Here is a 22,124-nt window from a genome sequence, read left to right on the forward strand (position 1 = left end):
GTTAATTTACTTCCAAAGCAACTGGATTCCTTCAGTTTACATATTTCATTGCACTAATTTTGATGTTAAGTTCATCAGTAATCTCATTTCTACAATTCCACGTTACTTTCGTCATGGTTCGGATTTACCTCAATGAGTAGCGTCTGTACATTACATCGTTCATTACATTTAATAGTTCCTTCAGTTCCTCCAGACTTTCAATGCCTGTAAAACAGTTAGCAGCGAATTTTATCACTAAATTCTCTCACTCTGAATTTTAATCCCATTCCTGAACCCGTCTTTCATTTCCGACCACTTCGTTCTTAGTCTTCCATTTCAGTTTTCCTTAAAGTGTTTACTAACTATTCTGTCAACAGTAGCAGTATCTGCTGAGGCTGCACTGACAGTACTTGATCTTAATAATAAGCAACATTAATAAACGCTTTAAAGAGTTTCATAAAGTTGCTGATTCCCTGTCAACAAATGTTGAAACTAAAGAATTTGACTTTTTCCCTCGTCGTTCATGTACATAATGTACATCAGTCGTCTTTCCCTGTAGCTTCCACTCTGTTTTCCTTAGAATTTAGAACATTTTGACCGTATTAAACTGTCGAACGTTTTTCCTATGTCAACGAAACCTTTGTACGTGTTTTGATTTTCCTTAGGCATTGCTCCTTTTATCGATGGCATCGTCAGAACTGCCTTTCTGGTGGTTTCATCTTTACTAAGGCTGAAATTACGTCATAAAGAAGACCTTCATTTGTCTTTTCTGTTCTTGTCACTCCTGTCAGCAGTTTAGAAGCATGAACTTTTAAGCTGAATTGGTGATAATTTTCGCACTTATTTGCCTTTGTTGTCTTCGGAATAGTGTGGGTAGTATTTTTTTCTGAATATCTGACAGTGTGTCTCCAGACTTACAGATCCCAAAAATAAACGTGAGTAGTCATTTGAATGTCATTTGCCACATTGATTTTACAAATTTCGTAGAAATATTATGTTTGTATTCCATCTTATTTGTTAGCAAGTCTTGGAGAGCTCTGTCAGACGCTAGTACCGGTTCCTCTAAGGCTTCCACATTGACGCTCAACTCTTCTCCTAATGTATATAAGATAGTGCCTCGCTGTCGTAGAGATTTTGAGTGGAATCTTCCGACTAATGCGCTCTCTACTGTGCTACGCATTTAGCAGTGGAACTGCTCTCTGTTTTGAACATTTCGGCTGTAAAGGTTTTAAAATAAAATTTATACTCTAAATGTGATCTCTCATTCATTATAGGATGTGGAAATTACCAGACATAGGCGACGAAACCGTCGCGGGGTATCGCGTTTCAAGCGATGAACGGCAACACCCATCGCCGCTGGTCGTATCTTTAATGATTCATTATAGAGAGACTCTGGCAGCGCTACGAATTTAATTACTGGGAATGCCGGATTTGTGTGCGGTGACTGTGAAACTTTGACGTCTCGCGCGCTTCTAAACGGCCGGAACGAGTGTGCACAGCGGCTCAGAATAAAATAAACGAAAATCCCAAAACTGTAACTACGATTCGCTTTTCCGGTGGGGCTAACAGCCGGCTCTGAAAGTTTTATTCCGGTGAACGGAAATTGTGAGCGAGGTAGAGTTTCCTCTCTCTCTCTCTCTCTTCAACCCCCCCCCCCCCCTCCCTCTCTCTCTATCTGTCTCTCTTCTCTCCTTTCGGCTTGCGGGTTTTTCCTGTAGAATCTCTAACGAAATAGCTGAAGAATAATGAATAGCCCATAACTGCTCGTTGAAGCTGAACGAACCGTAAGGGATATCACGCCGTAACTTGGCATTAATTTTTAAATGCAGTGTACTGAAGTTTCAATTTAAGCACAATGGACCATTTCCAGGAGCTATCCGTTGTTTCGTCCAGAGGACGAATGCGTCTCTCACAAACAAAGTTACTTTTCGCTATTTGAAGAGCTACCGTTGATGCTGATTACATTTTAGAGATGTTCATTCTCTTGCTGTTATAATGTATCAAGGAAAACGACTTTTATTCACGATCTCTAACCGTCCTTCATCGAATATATTATCGAATAATGAATTTCCACAGGACCCACGTAAACTCTCATAGAAGGGGATGTGTTGTGTTTTGGAACTTATCTCAAACTTTCTACTCTAGCCAGCCCTATAATAGGAGTATAGTATATTTTTATTCTCTTTTGAAATGATAGCATTCACTTTATGTCTACTGCAGCGTTTTGCTGGGATAGTCAAAGTTACAGTATACCAGTAAGATTTTTCAAAAGCGCAAAACTGTTTCAAGGTACAACACGGACGTGAACCTAGCATCAAATGCTGCACTTAAATTTAAAAGTAATGCAGTCGTGAAAATCCTCACAATACTGCCTATGTGTTACAGTATCACTCTCTTACACACCAACAACCAAATTAAGGAGAAGCATTATCAACACTCAGTTAAAACTTAAAAGCATTTTGGAATAGAAGCTGTTGGCAACTAATACAAAATTCCATTTTGAAGACAGGGAAATATTGGTAAGTAATTAAAGAAACTCCGATGAGTCGTAAATATCGCGTGTTTCGCAGTAAAAGTTTTTTTTCCTTTCGAAGGTATAATACAGTGCACAACCAACGAAATATGACTTAACCAAATACACGTTATGTAACCAATTTTAAAAATATACGGAAGTTCACTCACCATAACACTTTTTGAATAAAGAATTAATAATATCCTATAAATAATTTTAAAACATAATACGGCACTCAGACAAGTAAAACTCTTAGAACTCGTAATATTTTCAAATGGTATGAAAATTACAACCTCATCTATGCAAAAAAATAAGTAGAAAGTGCCGAAAATTACTCATGGTGGTTTGTAGTTCGCATTCGCTCATTCGATTCCTAAAATCTGTCACTAGATCGAAAAACCGACAAGGGATACCCATGTGTTCCTGGGTACATTATCCTCCCGGTGCAACTCTCACCTCTATAGTAACTTGAGAAATCTTAGGTTTATGCTTTTTTTTCCACTCTTCACAACCGCAGACAATAAGAAAAGGTAACTTCTCTGCTTTAATTTTCAGGTATCCTATAACTGCAATTTTGTTGAAGAAGCAACACAAGATTACTAGCTTCCATAGAGTCATCTTCCACTTCTCAACTTCTTTAACCTTTGTAGATACTATGTGTACACATATTGTTGATCTGATGGTAGTTACTATGTCTACCTGTATTAACCAACTCTTAGCAGGTACTATGACTACATATATTATTCAACTGATCACTTCGTCAGAGTGTTTGCTACGCTGACATTCTTTAAATGATTATCAGGATTAACTCCAACCTTGCTTATCACTGCTTTATAATTATTCCGCATGTAAGACAAAAAAGGAACGATGTAGAACCGTCACTTAAGACACAATGTGTTCATCTTTCCAGATGTACGCATATATTTTCCCCTACAACCTTTGGAGATTCTTACATCCTTTTAATCTGTAAATTCATTGTTTGTGTATTCGTATATCTTTGTGGGTATGCGGAAGTGTTTTCGTGTATTCTGATTCTTCGGCCTTCTTATCTGAAGATAAGTTTAAGGTTATTGGAAAGCACGGAAACTAGGAAGGACTTGTGCGATAGAAGTAGATGAATATGGAGAGAGAGAAAAATAGATAGGTCCTAAAACGAGAAGTAAGAAAGGAAAAAAAGGTAGATGTGGTTGCTAAGATCGAAGAAGAGAAAAAAGACAGCCCCAAATATAGGAAACCCTTCCCATCCCCCTCCGCCAGGATCACTGCCTTGCCGGTGCTTGAGTGACAAGCCGGAGAAGGTATGGTGTTAACTCGTCTCCTACAGAGCGCACATTCCCACCTTCACCCTTCAGGTCCCCGAAGAAAATCTTAGCAACCCTATGGAAACGGCAAATGGTGAAGAATCAGGCACACTTGTTTGCAAGGGTCGTTTGAAAGGTGTGATGTGTGTTTTATGTTAGTCATGATTTATCTGTTAGTGTAAATCATGCTTTTACCTACACTACCTACATCTTTCGACATCGATACAAACCCTCCCGTCTACGTCACATCTCATTAATGGTATAACATATTCTGTACCAAGTGTAAATTTATATTTACCATTATCACCGTCATTTAGTTAGTTACACTATATTATGTTTTCCACAAATATAATATTCTATTCAGTTTACTAAAAAAAAATATGCTTCAATGACTTTAACTCGTTTACCCTACTTTCGGTGCGAGAATGGTATTCTCTCGATTTCAGAAATTATTTTGAAAGTTATGTGCCAGGTATGGCTCCCTACTTACTTAGAACTATGTGACAAATGAAGGATTATCAGGCAGCTTTCAAGAAAACCATTTTTGGAACCACTGTAATTGTGATTCATATTAATAGAATATACAAATTTAATGACGTTGATTTCACCCAGATATCTGCCCACAGATTTGCAAAGAAATCTGGTGAAGAAATTATTTGCAAGAACTAATTCAGGCAAAAAAAATCTAACTATACTTGGAGCTCGCGTCGGCTGCTGTCGACATTATAATCGAAACCGAGGGAGAGAATGACTGGCTAGGCAGATTTAATCTGTCTTATTTCAGGGATAATATGCGTACCAATTACCACCTCATGTCGCCGCCTAGTAAAGCCAGAATAAGTTGGGGCGAGCCGCGACGAGTTGTGAAGACAGGTAGAGAGGTACGCCTGGAATAACCGAGGAAGACGCAATCAAAATTCGTTGCGGGCACTACTCTCTAACAACCGAGGATGACGCAGTCACATACCAGAAGCAATTTTGGGTGACGTAATAACAATTTATCGCTGGTATGTTTCTCTAATAAATTCTAAGGGGGGTTGACAGAATAGCGTGAGAAGTTGGGAGAATTCGCAGAGGGAAAATTTTTTTGTAGAAGAAACACCGAAAACAACTCGGGATCCGACGGTCGTCACTCTGCCCGTTAAAACAGAACGTTAACGTCCCTGGGAGATATGTGACTACGCCCGGAGTCCATGGATCTGATATTAACCTCACTTGAGCAAGTGCAGACCAGTACTTCTCGTTAAATTTTGTTTGAAAGTCTCCCCACTTCAAAACAATCACCACTTCACTAGATAACATTAGTCGACGATACACATTTTTGTACTTTGTTTTGGATAAGGTTCAATTCTTTCCACATATCATCTATATCGTTGCTAGTATCATTAAGTTTGGATGAAGCAACAGTCGAAACGTTTCCGGAGGTTATACTCTCGATAACTTTTCGGTCAATAATTTCCTCTACCTGTTTCTCCAGACTACTTATATTTATTAAGTAAGAAGCTGCCAGTTTCTCTTTAAAGTTTCTTTCCACGTTATCTACAAGAGTGTTAACGCCTGCAATTTGCGATTGGACTATTGGTATTAACTTATACTGCTTTTCAATACTGTCCCTCAAATTGTGAAATCTTTGCTTTATAGCATGAAATGTAACATTAGATACATTTTTAAATGATCCTAACTTCTCAATAAGTACAGATTCTACATTATTACATTTATCTTCAGTATCAAATTCTAACTTCCTTGTCAGATCCTGCAATTACTCATTTTGTCTCTGAATAAAGTCAGTGAACAGTTGATTTACTCGATTGCTTAAAGAACTAGTTAGTTCACCTTTCAAATCTATTTTAAAATCTTCTACTTTAGTAGTTAAAGCGTCAAATTCATCTTTAAAATTTCCCACGCCTTCATATAAATGGCTAAATTCCTTACTTTGCTCATCTGCTTTAGCACTTAACAATCCTAAAGTGTCATTCTGAACATCCGATATATTATTTAATTGAGTATTGACTGAATCTAATTTAGGACAATGAGCATTTTAAGTTGTATTTAGCTTCTTTCTTAAAGAAGCATTTTGAGCAGTTGAATCTGTCCTCTGGTCATCTATTTTATCATTTAAAGTTTTGATCAAATTCACTAATTCAGACCAGTCTGGCACCTCCTTACTAACTTTCATTGCCATGGCTGGTTTCTCCAACGAACTGTACGTTTTCCATGGCTTTACCAATTTTAGAAAAAATAATTCTAAATGAAATAAATACACAAATACAGTTTATTGAACAGTTTCTTCAACTTTATTCACAAACAATTCTTGTTTTACGCTCATGCGGCGTAGAGTTTTAGGCTGCGTCGGTGAGGGGGTGTGGAATCAGCACTGGCGAACAGCAACTGGTGCAGGGGGCGTCGGGTTGTTGGTTGCGGCGTGGGCGTCGCGGCGATGTGTGTGAGAGCTGTATACTCTCCACACTGGATCCTCTTAGCTGAATTATTCTCGTCGTATCTCCTATTAATCTAATAAGTCGACGTCTTCTTTCCGTTCTTTTAATGTTATTACTTCTTACGTCTTTCCCTTTGCTGCATTCACAAATTTTCTTTTTCAATTGATTTCTGAGCTAAATCCAATTTCTCGTAACTGTCTTTTCGTCTTGTTATACTCAGTTGATATGGTTTTATTTTATTTATTTTATTTAAATGTCAAGTTCCGTAGGTCCAAATTGAGGAGCAAATCTCCAAGGTCATGGAACGTGTCAGTACATGAACTTACAACATAAAAAGTAATAACAGATAAAAATAAATGTTCGTGAACCTGAAAGAAAATCAGTCCATAAGTTTAAGCAAACGCTATCGGCAATACAATGAGAATCATCTTAATTTTTCAAGGAACTCCACGACAGAGTAGAGGGAGTGACCTATGAGGAAACTCTTAAGTTTCGATTTGAAAGCGCGTGGATTACTGTTAAGATTTTTTAATTCGAGTGGCAGCTTATCGAAAATGGATGCAGCAGTATACTGCACACCTTTTTGCACAAGAGTTAAGGAAGTCCGATCCAAATGGAGGTTTGATTTCTGCCGAGTATTAACCGAGTGAAGCCTGCTTATTGTTGGAAATAAACTAATATTGGTAACAAGAAACGACAATAAGGAATACACATATTGAGAGGCCAATTTCAAAATACCCAGACTCGAGAAAAGAGGTCGACAAGAGGTTCGTGAACCCACACCACTTATTGCCCGAACCGCCCGTTTCTGATCCAAAAATATCCTTCTAGAGTGGGAAGAGTTACCCCAAAAACGTAACACCATAGCCGGCCGGGGTGGCCGAGCGGTTCTAGGCGCTACAGTCTGGAATCGCGCGACCGCTCCGGTCGCAGGTTCGAATTCTGCCATGGGCATGGATGTGTGTGATGTCCTTAGGTTAGTTAGGTTTAAGTAATTCTAAGTTCTAGGGGACTGATGACCAAAGTAGTTAAGTCCCATAGTGCTCAGAGCCATTTGAACCATTTGAACCACAACACCATACGACATAAGTGAATGAAAATAAGCAAAGTAGACTAATTTACGTGTCGAAATATCACTCACTTCCGATATCGTTCGAATAGTGAAAATGGCAGTATTAAGTCTTTGAATAAGTTCCTGAACGTGGGCTTTCCACGACAGCTTACTATCTATCTGAACACCTAGGAATTTGAACTGTTCAGTTTCACAAATAATATGCCCATTCTGTGAGATTAAAACTCCAGGTTTTTGTTGAATTGTGTGTTGGGAACTGTAAAAACTGAGTCTTACTGTGATTTAACGTTAGTTTATTTTCTACAAGCCATGAACTGAGGTCATGTACTGCTCTACTTGAAACCGAGTCATTGTTGCACACAACATCCTTTACTACCAAGCTAGTGTCATCTGCAAACAGAAATATTTTAGAGTTACCCATAATACTAGAGGGCATATCATTTATATAAATAAGGAACAGGAGCGGCCCCAACACTGATCCCTGGGGCACCCCCCACTTGACAGTACCCCACTCAGATCCCACATCACAGCCGTTATCAACATTGTGAATAATGACCTTTTGCAGCCTTTTGCTAAAGAAAGAGGTGAACCAATTGTGAGCTACTCCCCTTCTTCCGTAATGGTCCAACTTCTGGAGCAATACTGTGTGATCAACACAGTCAAATGCCTTTGTTAAATCAAAAAATACTTTTTGTTTAGCCCATCCAGTACCTCACAGAGAAAAGAGAATACAGCATTTTCAGTTGTAGAACGACTTCTAAAGCCGAACTGTACATTTGATAACAAATCGTGTGACATAAAATGATCAATTAACCTTACATACACAGCCTTTTCGATAACTTTTGCAAACACTGATGGCATAGAAATAGGTCTAAAATTATCTACATTATCCCTTTCTCCCTTTTTATAAAGCGGCTTTACTACTGAGTACTTTAATCGCTCAGGAAACTGACCATTCCTAAAGGAAAAATTACAAATATGGCTAAATACAGGGTTAACAAGTGCAGAACAGTACTATAATATTCTACTAGACACTCCATCATAACCATGAGAGTTCTTAGTCTTCAGTGATCTGATTATTGTCTTAATCTCCCTCTTGTCTGTATCACAGAGGAGTATTTCAGACGTCAATCCCAGAAAGGCATTTGCTATGAAATTTATATGATTTCCTGTAGATACTAAATTTTTATTTAATTCACCAGCAATGCTCAGAAAATGGTTGATAAATACTGTACATATATCTGATTTATCAGTAACAGAAATATTATTACTGCGAAATGACTTTATATCATCAACCTTGTGCTGCTGACCAGACACTTCCTTCACAACTGACCATATGGCTTTAATTTTATCCTGTGAATTAGCTATTCTATTTGCTTACCACATACTTTTTGCCTTGCTAATAACATTTTTAAGCACCTTACAATACTGTTTGTAATGGGCCACCGTAGCTTGTTTGTGACTACTTCTAACATTTTGATATAATTCCCCCTTTGTTCTACATCATATCCTTATCCCACTAGTCATCCAACTGGGCTGTCCATTACTGCTAGTACCCCGTTTAGAATGTTCTAATGGAAAGCAACTCTCAAAGAGCATGAGAAATGTGTTATGGAAAGCATTGTATTTATCATCTATATTATCGGCACTATAAACATCTTGCCACTCTTGTTCCTCGACAAGTTTTGAAAAACTCTCTATTGCTGTTGGATTAACTTTCCTACGTAGTTTGTAATTAAACACGACATTGGTTAGAGTACAAAAACCTTTTAGTGTTAAAATTTGTGCATCATGGTCTGAAAGGCCATTAATCCTTTTACTAACAGAATGCCCATCTAGTAATGAAGAATGAATAAAAATATTGTCTATGACTGTGCTACGTTTCCCCTGCACCCTAGCTGGAAAAAAACACAGTTTGCATCAGATCATATGAATTTAGGAGATCTACCAACATCCTTTTTCTTGAACAATCATGTACAAAATTAATATTGAAGTCACCACATAGAACTACTTTCTAATACTTTCTACAAAGTGAATCAAGAACCCTCTCCAGCTTAAGCAAAAATGCTCTGAAGTTGGAGTTAGCAATTAGAAGTTTAGTTCACTAAATTCAACTAATTCTGCACAACTTTCAAATATCTGTTCAGTGCAGTGTCGTGATACGTCTATGGACTCAAATGAAATACTGTTTTTTACGTACAGAGCCACTCCCCCACCCCGCAAGGAACTCCTTGAGAAACAGCCAGCTAATCTGTAGCCTGGTAAAGGAAGCCTCTGAACTATCAAATTATTTAAGTGGTGCTCTGATATACCAATAATTTCAGAGTTAACATCTATTAGCAGTTCACTAACTTTATCTCTAATACCTCTTACATTTCGATGAAATATGCTAATTCCTTCTCTACTTGGAAACATTACATCCTCTGGAGGTGAGCCCTTAGTTAGAGGCACTTCCTTTAAGCAGGTATACCTATCAGTTTACTTCAGTCTAAAAAAGGTGCAGCTCTAACACCAACTACTACAGGAATTTTTCCATGAGTGATACCACTACCACCACCACCACCACCACCCACTACACTGTCACCTACAAGCTTAGCCAGCCTCCCCTTTCCATACCTACTGAGGTGCACCGCATTTTGCGGCGTGCACTGCAGCTCTAGCGGTTATAAGCTAAGTACTGACTAACTTATTTTTGCTCTGTAATACAGTTATTAAATTTAATAGATTTCAGCAGTGTTGCGTGCCGTTAGTGGCGAAATAACGACTTTTGTAATCGTTCGCTCGCTGTGTTTTAGAGAGTTTTCAGTGTGTTGAAGTCGTTAGTAATTTTCGTGCATTAGTTTTCAACTGACGTTTATTATTCTTTCTAGTGAAATATTTCAGTGAAATTTTCATATAGTGTTTTAACTTCGCTTAGTTTTACAGTGGTAGTTCTAAGTTTTTGGTTGTAGCTAATAATTTTGCGAAGTTTTGCTGGTATTGGTATCGGCGGTGTTGTAGTAGTATTAATACAAGTAGCTGCTTTCTTAGTAGTCAGAGAATTTCGAGACCATTATTGTTAGTTCTTAAATAGTTCTACTGGTGTAACTGAACTTTGGTAACGTAGACGTATAGTTTTTTTTTCAATAACTGTAAATTTACTATGAGTGAAAAGTGTGGGCTCTGTCGTAGGTTTGTGAGTAGTGGATTACGGTGTGGGATTTGTTCAAAGTATTTTCATTGGGGGCAATGCGGTGGGGAAGCCAGTGGTCATTTTAGGGAGATCCTCTCCTGGGAATGCAGAATCTGTAGTAGAAACAAGTTAATAGAGGAGCAGGAGAGAAAGATCTGTGCCCTTCAGGTGCAGTTACAATGCGAAAAGGAGGAACTAGATAGGTTGAGGAGGGTGAAGCGTGGTGGGGAATGGGAACTGGCAGTTGGCAAGAAGGTATCTAGGAAGAGGAGGTATTCAGACAGTTTTACTTTGCATACATGCAATAGATACGACCAACTGTCAGAGTTGAGTGGAGAGGAGCCTCGTGTAGCCGTAGATGTAAGTAACTTGCAGCAGTCCTCAGCAATTAGGAGGCCTAAGTTAGTTGCAAAGTCTAGCAGAAAGAAGGTTCTGCTGCTAGGTAGTTCCCACGGTGGAGGTGTGGGCCAGCAGTTGCAGGAAGTGTTGGGGAGTGAGTACCAGGTCACCAGCATTGTGAAGCCTAGTGCATGGTTGGGTCAGGTGACTGAAAGCATAGGGGAGTTATGTAAGAATTTTACGAAAGAGGATCAGGCAATGATAGTGGGTGGAGCAGGGAACAGTCTCCATAGGGACGGGGATTATGATGTCAGTGGGGACTGGGTTAAGATAGCTACTCAAACTGGTGGTACTAATGTGCATTTCGTGCAACTGTTTCAGCGTCATGATCGGCCTCACCTTAATGCGGCTGTTAGGCGCGTTAATGTGGGGCTGGGGAGGGCACTGATGGTAGTATGCAACATCCACTTTTCTCGTTTTCGTCTCTAATTCCCGTCACCACGTTCTAACATTTTAGACGATAGAACGTGTGGAGTAAATATACGAACTTTATGTTTTCACCAATTAACGATGTATTAGATTATGAAGATTTACATTCTCGCATTTCATATGTAAATATCTCCGTCTTCTCGTATTTCACTCAAATTTAGAGCTTTAGAAACGCATTAAATTAACATTCATAAGCGAGTTGGTTTAAGAACCACTCGTAATTTATGAACATGTCTTGCTTTTAGCAAGTCCAACACACAAATTACTTAAAAGTCTACTCTCATTTCTTCATTTGTTCTTGATATTCATCACAGTCACTAAACCAGCAAAGAATAGCACATGCTCTTCTCTATACATACAATGAAACTCTATGGATCGTACAGCAGGTAGCTGTCGGCCGGCCTTTGGCCACAGCGTCCAAAATTGCTCATGACTGTTTTTAGACATGCACACACAAACAGGCAATACGCAGTAGGTCGGATTCGTCTGTTTCACACTTCTATTTAAAATATCGTGGGTTCGAGACGGAAGAAGTCCAACTGGCTTTAGAATTTACGCGGACATTCTCGAAGCACTACAGAGTACGCCCACAAGTAAAATGAAAATGGTGAATCAAAAAATAAGAAGCAAAATTAAACAAAACCTTGCTTCAGGGGATCTGGAGGTACTTACGTGGCTTCCAATTAAATGCACAATCAGCTTCAAACAGTGTAGCAGAAAATATGCCAAGTCCTTACGTTCTGCTTTAGGAATATTTAATGACCGAATTATTAAGGGTTACCACAAAAATTATTTGAGTATGAATATTAGCTGTCAGCGTTGTAAGTTAGGTAGATACGCAGATTGCAAGCGACTTTCGTCAGTCCATTAAGAGGTCACAGGCATTTGTAAACAGCTGGTTTCAGGCTCATTGATGGAGAACTGGAAGTAAAATGCGACAGAGGCACGTACCACCTCGACGCAAACATCCACAAATTCCTTATATTGAGTCCTCTAAACGTATGGCAAGGCAGTCTTCCAGTAAGCAGAAGAGTTCCAGAGAACAATTCCAGACCGTGAAGAGTTCCTGCCAGTCTCGGGTAAACAAGCCTGCAGCAGATACTAAGTGACGGAACATTCTAGCTTTGCACTAGCTACTTCAGTATCCTAGGCTGTATGGTCTGTACCAATTTCTTCGTTTTGTTTTGATTCAATCGAATTTGTGTGTTGTTACGCTCCTGTGTAAATGTACCCACTGTGCAGATAGTGCATCTATCTAAAAAAAATTAAGCTGCAGACGGGATACTCAAATTTAGTAATATAATTCTTCATACAAGATTTGCACATTTCTTACAAAATTAGTTGAATTTAGTCTGACGCACGTTGTTCATGTACAGAAAAATGGTTCAAATGGCTCTGAGCACTATGGGACATAACATCTGTGGTCATCAGTCCCCTAGAACTTGGAACTACTTAAACCTAACTAACTTAAGGATATCACACACATCCATGCCCAAGGCAGGATTCGAACCTGCGACCGTAGCGGACACGCGGTTCCAGACTGACGCGACTAGAAACGCACGGCCACACCGGGCGGCTGTTCATGTACAAACCAACAACCTAAAAACACAGTTACCTGGTCTACACCAGTGAAGCAGCAGACAGGGTGTGGGAATTTATTCTAGCTTTTCTTTATATACCACATTGCTATTTGTACTGTTTGGTGCCAAACTCTCTTCATCAACCTGCTGTTGGAACTGACGCTTGAACAGATGACTTAGAACTACCCATGTGAGAAGCAGTGCTCTCCCAGGTCGATACCTGAAAAGTTTAAGGACTGGCCCTTAGATTTATTAATAGTTATTGCAAAGCAGACTTCAAGGGTGAATTGTAGTCGTTTATACTCAGGAATATAGCTATAAGATATTCGTGTTATAGGCAACTACAGTTGTACAATAAGAATGACTTGAAAAGGCTTACCCGTCGTACCAGCCCGACTACAGTTATTAGTTTCCATCGAACATTTGTCTACATACACCTATGTCTATATGTCTTTTTCCCCTTGTGATGAGTACTTGAAGCTAACGGGTCGATCTGAGTAGATGGTATGTTTCTTTAGTCCCGTACTTTACTGTGTATACCCGAATTATAACGAAGTCGTAAGCCAGAGTAGGCATTTGTTCTGGTAACAGACTGGAGAATCTAGTAAGCTTTATCTTTATTTTACACTTACGAAAGTTGTAAACTAATATCCTAATATCTGTGCTCTTCTGTATGTTCATTGCAAACATATGAAGAAGCAATAAAAAGAAGACCGGTAAGCCCAGAGTCTCATTTCCTTAACATCGGCGTATTTACCTCCTTAGCCTCACATACGATTCATTCTGTGCCACAGAGACTTGAGAAATCTCAACTTGATCCCGTTGTCGTTACACATCTGTACGCAACCGCTCGTTTACCAAGAATCGGATGACCTAAAATCCCTACGTCACCTCTGATTTGAGTGTGAGGTTCTGAGTAATTAAATTGCGACCTGTGTCGTGTTACAACAGCATGATCCATTGCCGTTGTAGTTGAATCAAGAGGGAGACTGTTTTCTTTTCAGATGTTACAACCATTACTAAAGTGAATAAAGATGTATCAACAGAGAAAATTGCAGATGACGTTACTGTGAAAGTAACTACCTGGTTTTGCAAAATATACTAACTATAGAAACTGAAAAGGGACAGCTCACCCAGTCTTGTATTTTAAAAACGATCCCACCAGCTACTTACGTAGTATTCAACAAGAAATAATAAACAGAGTAGAATGTTCTAATTAAGTGTGCACACTGAGGAAAACTTAAAATGTAAATTCCATATAGTAAACTTGCTAAACAGCTTAAATTCGGTTACTTTAGCTGGTAGAATAACTGCCAACTTTGGTTTCAAATGGTTCAAATGGCTCTGAGCACTATGGCTCTGAGCACTATGGGACTTAACATCTTAGGTCATCAGTCCCCTAGAACTTAGAACTACTTAAACCTAACTAACCTAAGGACATCACACACATCCATGCCCGAGGCAGGATTCGAACCTGCGACCGTAGCAGTTCCGGACTGCAGCGCCTAGAACCGCAAGACCACCGCGGCCGGCGCCAACTTTGGGGATGTAGAAGTCAGTATGTTAACATTTTTGTATATTGTCATCCGCTATTCTCTTACGGGACAATATTCTGGCTAGCTCCTCACTTACGCAAAAAAGTATTCATTGTTCAACAGATAGTAAATAGAATTGTGTAGGGCGTTCATGCACCCACATCTTGCACACGTCCTTTAAGCAGTAGAGAATATAAAACATAGTCTACAATCCATATGGGTTTGAGACTAACAGAAATATTCACAACACTATAAGGAAAATTGGTTTCCCGTGTCTTTTAATAAATATAACTTGGACACAGAAGGTGGTTAATTATGCAACTGTAACAATGTTTGAGAATATACCCAGGGAAATAAAAATCTGAAAAAGTGTAATTTTCGAATGTAGATTAAAGATGTTTCTCCTAAGCAACTCCTTCTGTCGCGAAGAGGAATTTTTAAATGGAAACAATTAGCAATTTTACAGGTAAAAGACTGTAAATAACCGTTATCTAGCCATATAAATATTCTTTTTTTGTTTTCTTGTTCCATATTATAACGTTTATCATGAACATGATCTGTGGGACACGTAACTGTCAATACTGTATCTCGTCAAGTGTCTACTCCGGTGGACAGGAACGTAGCATCCGCTTAGTTCTACTGTGTAAAGTGACGTCAGCGGTAAGCTGTACATTAGGTGATGTCAGCACATCGCCTGGAGCGGCGCAGAATATTGTTATCGGACAAGTCACAGTGGGAGAGGTGCAAGGCGTTGGGATCACGGCCCGGCGGCGCGGTGGCCCCAGTAAATCCCTACCAGGAGTTAATATGTGGCCCCAGCGGCAGGCGACGCGTGACAAGTTGGCCAGCGCGCTGACAAGCCGGCAACAAGCGCCGGGACCCGCGCTCCCATCACAGCAATCGATTTCACATTTTCACGTCATCCTCCCGGTGTGCCGCCTTCCGTGACACGTCCACACGCGACAGCGTTCAGCTCGTCGAACGAAGCCACTCCCCTTCAGCGCTTGCATACGTCCACGTCTATAAGACTTTTACTCCCCTTCTTACACCTCAATTTTCTTTTAACATCAACAAAAGCTGGTCAGTGATGAATAAAATTTTCTGCAGTTGTAATTTCGAAGTCCCTTTCTTGGTTAAAAGTATGTACATTAAAGTTTCATGACACTAATCCCATCTTCAGGTGCAAGTAACTGCGTACGGAAAGTCACCCAGCACGACACTTCTGACATGACTTGCAGCTGCCACAGTGCTTATGTGAGCCTCTTTGCCTCGAGTCTCACCACCTGAGACCTGCATTTTCATACCTCACCAGCACAGGCTCTCTCATACGCTTACAACTAGATAAATTTGGGAATGTTTCCACTTTACTTGTACATTTTGTCGCACGCCATTATTTAGCACCTGAAGACGGAATTATTGTCCTGAAACCCAGGTGGTGCACATGCCACTATGAAAATAAAAAATAAAAAATAGAACTAATTTTGGAATTACAACATGAAATGGTACTTGAATTACGTAACCATTACGGCACCTCACCTGAACCTCTCGATACCAGTAATATTCTACTGTGTTTCTGTAAAGTAGTTAACATGTTTCTGAGACAACATTCAGATTTGATTTCATTAATGTAGAGATACTTTGATACATCGATATGTTTATGTTGCAATGATATTATTCTCATGTGTATTCTTTCTTTTGTCACTATGATCATTGACGTACTTGTAACTCTGAAGTTTTGGGCGCGTAAGCGATTATTAGTTTGTTAGAGTCGGACATAGAGAAAGTCAAGTCTTGTACGTCATGTTGGAAAGACGCATATTGTCGTCAGCTTATAAAATGTGAACTTTAACAGTAAAGAAGATGTTTTCAAGTATGTTTTCTATTGTGAAGTGATGTTTTGTGTGTTACGCGGTATTGCAACAAAAGCAATAAAAAGGAAGTGTAGCTTAAATTCGGAGTGCTGATTATTTTTCTACATTACCATTGTGCTAACTTTCAAAGGTTTAATCTTGAAGAATGGTTTGTGAAACACATCTATAAAACTTTTGAATATCGCATAATAAAACCTAGGTCTCTTTGCATCCGAACTTGGAATCTGGAATCATCACCACCTAGATTTTCGACGATTGAGCCATGATTTTACAACGAGGCCATCGTAGGAAACACGAAAAGATGAATGCCTAGTTTATTCATTATTACATGAAATAACTTTATTAACTGTGATCTAATGACACCTGCGACATAATAACTTTGTTGTTGCCCGAAAATGCAGTATTTAGCAGCGTGAGCAACACCACAATCATGATTAAATTTTGACCTTTGTTGTGGTAGGGTTGTTAGAAACACCAGCGCACGAACAATCCAAGTCACAGTTGTGGATGTCCTCTAAGAACACGTTATGAACAAACGAATTTGCAGAGGAGGAAACTAATCTGGAACTGCTTAGTAAAGAATGATGCTACCTTCCTCCTCACTGTAACGGTTAGAAGACATCAGTTTCAGCGCTGTTGGGAAGGAAAGGCCGTCTGTTGACAGTTTTCCATACGTCAGAAGGAGTTCCTTGGTATTTAGTAGCACTGCTGCCACTATCCAACCACGAAGTATAAAAGGCTGCCGCATCAGTGACAGAGTGCGACAAGTGTTTCATACTGCAGTAACACTGAGGCGTTGTCACTGAACATTAAGGAAAATTCTGTTACGTGACTGGTTGTGGCAGACGGGGGAAGTAACCGCGAGAGACCAACTTTAACCGTCAAGGATCTTCTCTAAATATACGTAAGTAATTAAATATACAGTGTGTCCCAGGAAGTACGGTCAATATTCAGGGACATGACAGGAACGACCAGTTGAACCCACAACACCTGGTAAACATGGGCACTAAATTTCATACTTTAAGAGCTATGGGCACTTGTTCATCTTCCCTACTGTGAAACCTCTTCTACTGAAGAAGGGATCATAACTCTTTAGCTATGCATTTTAAATGGTATGTTTGTATTGTATTGTACTGTATGGAAATGGGGACCTAGAAACGACGGAGAGGTTTCGTCCCCGCCGCATCCCTCAGTGGTTCACAACCCCACAACAGGCTACAGGAACCCACTCACCCCACCGCCGCCCCACACTGAACCAGGGTGAATCTGCGGTTCGGCCCCCAGTGGACCCCTCAGGGAACGTCTCACACCAGACGAGTGTAACCCCAATGTTTACGTGTTAGAGTAATTATGGTGTACGAGTACGTGGAGAAAGTGTTTGAGCAGCAATAGCCGACATAGTGTATCTGAGGAGGAATAAGGGTACAATGTTACTTATAATCCGTCTTGATTGCAAAATTTATTTTACATGACCGGTTTCGGTTCGTCCAGAACCATCTTCAGATCTGTAACGATCTGGATGAACCGAAACCGGTAATATGAATAAAAATTTTGCACTCTAGACGGATTATAAGTAACATTGTAAAATCACTGATTGGTGCAATCCTGTGAGACATTATGTCTGTTTTTGCAAAGGAATAAGGGTAACCAGCCCGCATTCGCCGAGGCAGATGGAAAACCGCCTTAAAAACCAGCCGCAGACTGGCCGGCACACCGGACCTCGACACTAATCGCCGGGCGCATTCTCCCGCCCGAAAAGCAGTGCGTTAGACAGCACGGCTAACCGGGCTGGCAATCCTATGTTTACTACAGATGTTTTTTATTTTTATTTTATTTTATGGTCCTGCCTCCCAATTATGCAACTGAAAGAGGTTTCAGCAGAACAGATTTGCTTCACAGTATCGAAGACGAAGAAATACTCATACCTCATATCGTATGCTTTTTAGAATTACGCTTACTAGACTTTTCTGCTTCGAATGATCTTTCCTGTAATATACCTGAGTACTGAGCATTGCTACTGGAAAACCCTATATATGCTAGATATCATATTTGATAGCGGAAACTGTCGCGAGTGAATATACACAGTAAGAGAAGCTAAGAAGTTCCAAAAAACACGAGAAACTTTGCACGTAGCTAAAAGCGCCACTGGCATCGATAAGAAATGTTTGTGTTTTGTTCCTTTTTTTCACATTGCTTCTTCCTCTATCTAAACCCCTTTATCTCCGAGTAACTTTTTCGGATATATTCCACTCCCTGATTTCGCCTATAGATTTTACTATTCGCAGCTCGCTCCAGTATAATGTAACTTATTCGCTGAAGCTTTGACTGACGTCTTACCTACCTGCCCTATTTTCAACAAATTTCTTTCCTACCCAATTATGCTCAGAACGTCCTCATTTCTTAGTCTGTCAGTCTACCTAATTTGTTTCTATAAGACCGCATCTCAAACGCTTCATATCTCTTCCGGTTTCACCATTGTCATAATCGAGCTATACAAAACGCCGTCCTCTCGATGTCCATTCTCTGAAATTTGTTTCTCAAGTTAATGCCAGTGTAGATACTAGTAGAGTTATTTAGTCCAGGAGTGTCTCTTTGCCGTGGTACTCCGCTTTTTATGACGTCCTTACTACGTCCATCATATGTTGCTCACGAAGTTCCACAATCCTTTCATTTCTTTTCCTTCTGGGCCCCCAATTTTGATATTAAGTTTATTGCTAACCCCAGGTTTGCTACTATTCCTTTCGTCTTTCTTCAGTTCACTCTCAATCCATGTTCGGTAAAAACTGATCATTCCATTCAGTATGTCCCGCAATTCTCCCTCCCTCTCGCTGGGGAAGCAAAATCATCCGTGACTTCTGTTCCTAATATTCTTTCACATTGGATTTTAATCCAACTCCTGAATCTATTTCGGTCATGTCTCTTCGATGTATAGGTTCAAGAGTTGAGGAGAGCCATGTCTTACACCTTTTCCAAAGCGAGCACATCCTTCTTGGTCAGCCACTCTTGTAGCCCCTTCATGGTTTTTGTAAATATTGTATGTTACCTATATTTCCCTAAGGTTTACTGCAATTTCTATGGAAATTCGGAAATCCTCTAACATTTTACATTGTATAAGGTTTTTCTTGGTCGACAACTAATATCAGGGCGTTTTGATTGTTCTTGAATCTTTCTCCCATTATTAAGCGCAAAGTCAGAACTTGCTCTCTGCTGTGTTTGTCTTCACTGAAGACAAACTGATCGTCTTCAAGAATACCCTTAGTTTTCTATTCGACACCTCTATAAAAATTTTTTTTGAATGAACGTTGATGCACGAGCTGTTAAGCTAATTGTGCGATCGTTCTCTCACATATCTGTATTATATTTATCCGTAAATCTCACGGTATCACGGTATTTCTACAGTCTCATAGATTGTACACATCAATCTGTGTAGTTGTTTGGTTGTTTTTTCTCCTTGTGATTATAAAAATTGCAAAAAATATTATCTGTTCCTTCTGCCTTACTTGATCACACATCTTTTGAAGTTCTGTTAAACTCTTATTGTACCCACTATAGTTCCTACATCGATTTTCATTTCTACTTCTGTCACTTCAGTCTTCTTCACCCTCTAACAGTCCCTAAATGCACTCCTTCCACCTACCCCCTATCTTCTCTACGTTTAACACCTGAATTCTTCATGTACTCTTAATGATAACACTTCCGATTTTTAATTCACAGAAAATTGTTTTCACACTTCTGAATACTGCAACCATCCTTTTTATGATCATTTCTTTCTCGATTTCTGCACGTTTCTTCTGCAGCCATTTTGGTTTCCGATTCCATACACTCTTTGTTTATTTCACTGTTAAGTGACTTACATTTTTGGATTCCCTCTTCTCCATCAGTACTTTTTACTAACTTCCTTCATCAATCAACGTATATCTTCTGATGCCCAAGGTTTCTTAGAACTTGTCTTCCGTGTACTTTATTTGTTTCTCCAAACCCGGTGAATGGCGTCTTTACAGTTGACCATTCTTCTTCAGCTGAACTGTCAACTTTGCGCATGTCTTCCTAACGCATGCGCCGTAAACCGCCAGTACTACTCGCTAGCGCTGAATTCGCTACAAATACCTTGACTGCTTCAGGTCTCTTCAGTACTTCGTCCACTCACCTGAGGATGGCCGGACGTCGCTGGGGCGAAATATCGCGGCACAATGTTGGTGGGATGCGGTTGCAAACTCGAAAATTACTGGAAGAAGAAATACGTCTGAAAAATTTCAGAAGCCATAACTGAGTTGAAACTTCCTGGCAGATTAAAACTGTGTGCCCGACCGAGACTCGAACTCGGGACCTTTGCCTTTCGCGGGCAAGTGCTCTACCAACTGAGCTACCGAAGCACGACTCACGCCCCCTACTCACAGCTTCACTTCTGCCAGTACCTCGTCTCCTACCTTCCAAACTTTACAGAAGCTCTCCTGCGAACCATAACTGAGATATTCATTATTGTTGCGAACTTCGAGCACACATAGTCATTCGTCAATATTTCAGCATCCCATTTCTTCCTACTTTATTTGTTACGGTCGATTCTCTCAAACTTTGGCCTACACTTCATTGTTAGTAAATTGTGGTCTGGGTCAATATCTGCTTCTGGGTACGTCTTACAATCAACTAAGCCACTTCGTAGTCTGTGTCTCAATAGATGAAAATGATGCTGTTATCTCTCTGTTTCTTCATCTCTTTTTTCCAAGTAAACCTGCGCCTCCTGTGATTTCTAAACAGTACATTTGCTATTGTTTGTAGCAAATATGTAGATAGTTACAGTTACACATGATCCCATCTAAAATTTCTACTACCGAGTGCATAATCTGCCATAACACCGTCTTCAATTCCTTGGCGATCAGATCTCTGTACACGACAGGTGAAAGGCCACAAGATACAGCTGTTACCGAGGCCCATACCTCTCCACCAATTTGTGAGGGGAGCTATTTTATATGACAGCAATACTATCTTCTTAATCGTTGGAGGAAGGCTGAATGACTATCAGTATGTCATATCAGTGATAAGTAATGTTATAATATCTTCGGTGGCCAAAGCATATTGTGGTACTACAATGCAAGATCCCGCACTGCAGTTCACACCACAGACATCTAGAGGAATACGCGGTTCCTTGATTGGCTTGCGCGTGCCTTTATTTTTCGCCAATACATGTCTTGAATGTGACGGGAAGACGTGTACTATTGTACTAGCCTCCAGCCAGTAATCTTAATGAAATGCCACAGTGTACATCTTTCAGGTATTGCAAGATATTCGGAGGCTCTCTGTGTCCACGCTCCAACAATAACAGAAAGTTGTGTGTGAGCGTTGTTGGCACGCCTTGTGAATTGACACCCACTCTGGCGATCTGTTAGGGAAGATGTAGGTATGGCATGGCTGAGTGTCAGACCAGCCAAGCTACCGTCGTTGCAGCCAGAGCTAGTACGGTCCCTGTGGCACTTGATGGGGGGAATTCCCAGGCCCCTGGAGATAGGAGTAAAGTGCTTATCTTTTGACGGCAAGGTAGACATGTCTAAGGTGGTGCCAGATAAAAGCTACCCCAAAATGCTATGAAATTTTTACCAAATCACAGAATTTTTGTATTACAAATCCAAGCATATAATGGTGATGGTAACAGCAAGAAGTGTGTACTGCTGTTGCAATAATGTTCTTATTGTAGACACTGTAAAAGTTACGTTCACATTGGATACGAACAGTGTTACGCAGGTAACGTAAGCTATACATCGTGTTTTGTGACAGTATTAATATTCTCTGTTAGACTGCAAGTGTGGTGTCACCGCCAGACACCACATTTGCTAGGTGGAAG

The sequence above is a fragment of the Schistocerca americana genome, chromosome 5 (assembly GCF_021461395.2).
Source record: "Schistocerca americana isolate TAMUIC-IGC-003095 chromosome 5, iqSchAmer2.1, whole genome shotgun sequence".
NCBI lineage: Eukaryota > Metazoa > Arthropoda > Insecta > Orthoptera > Acrididae > Schistocerca > Schistocerca americana.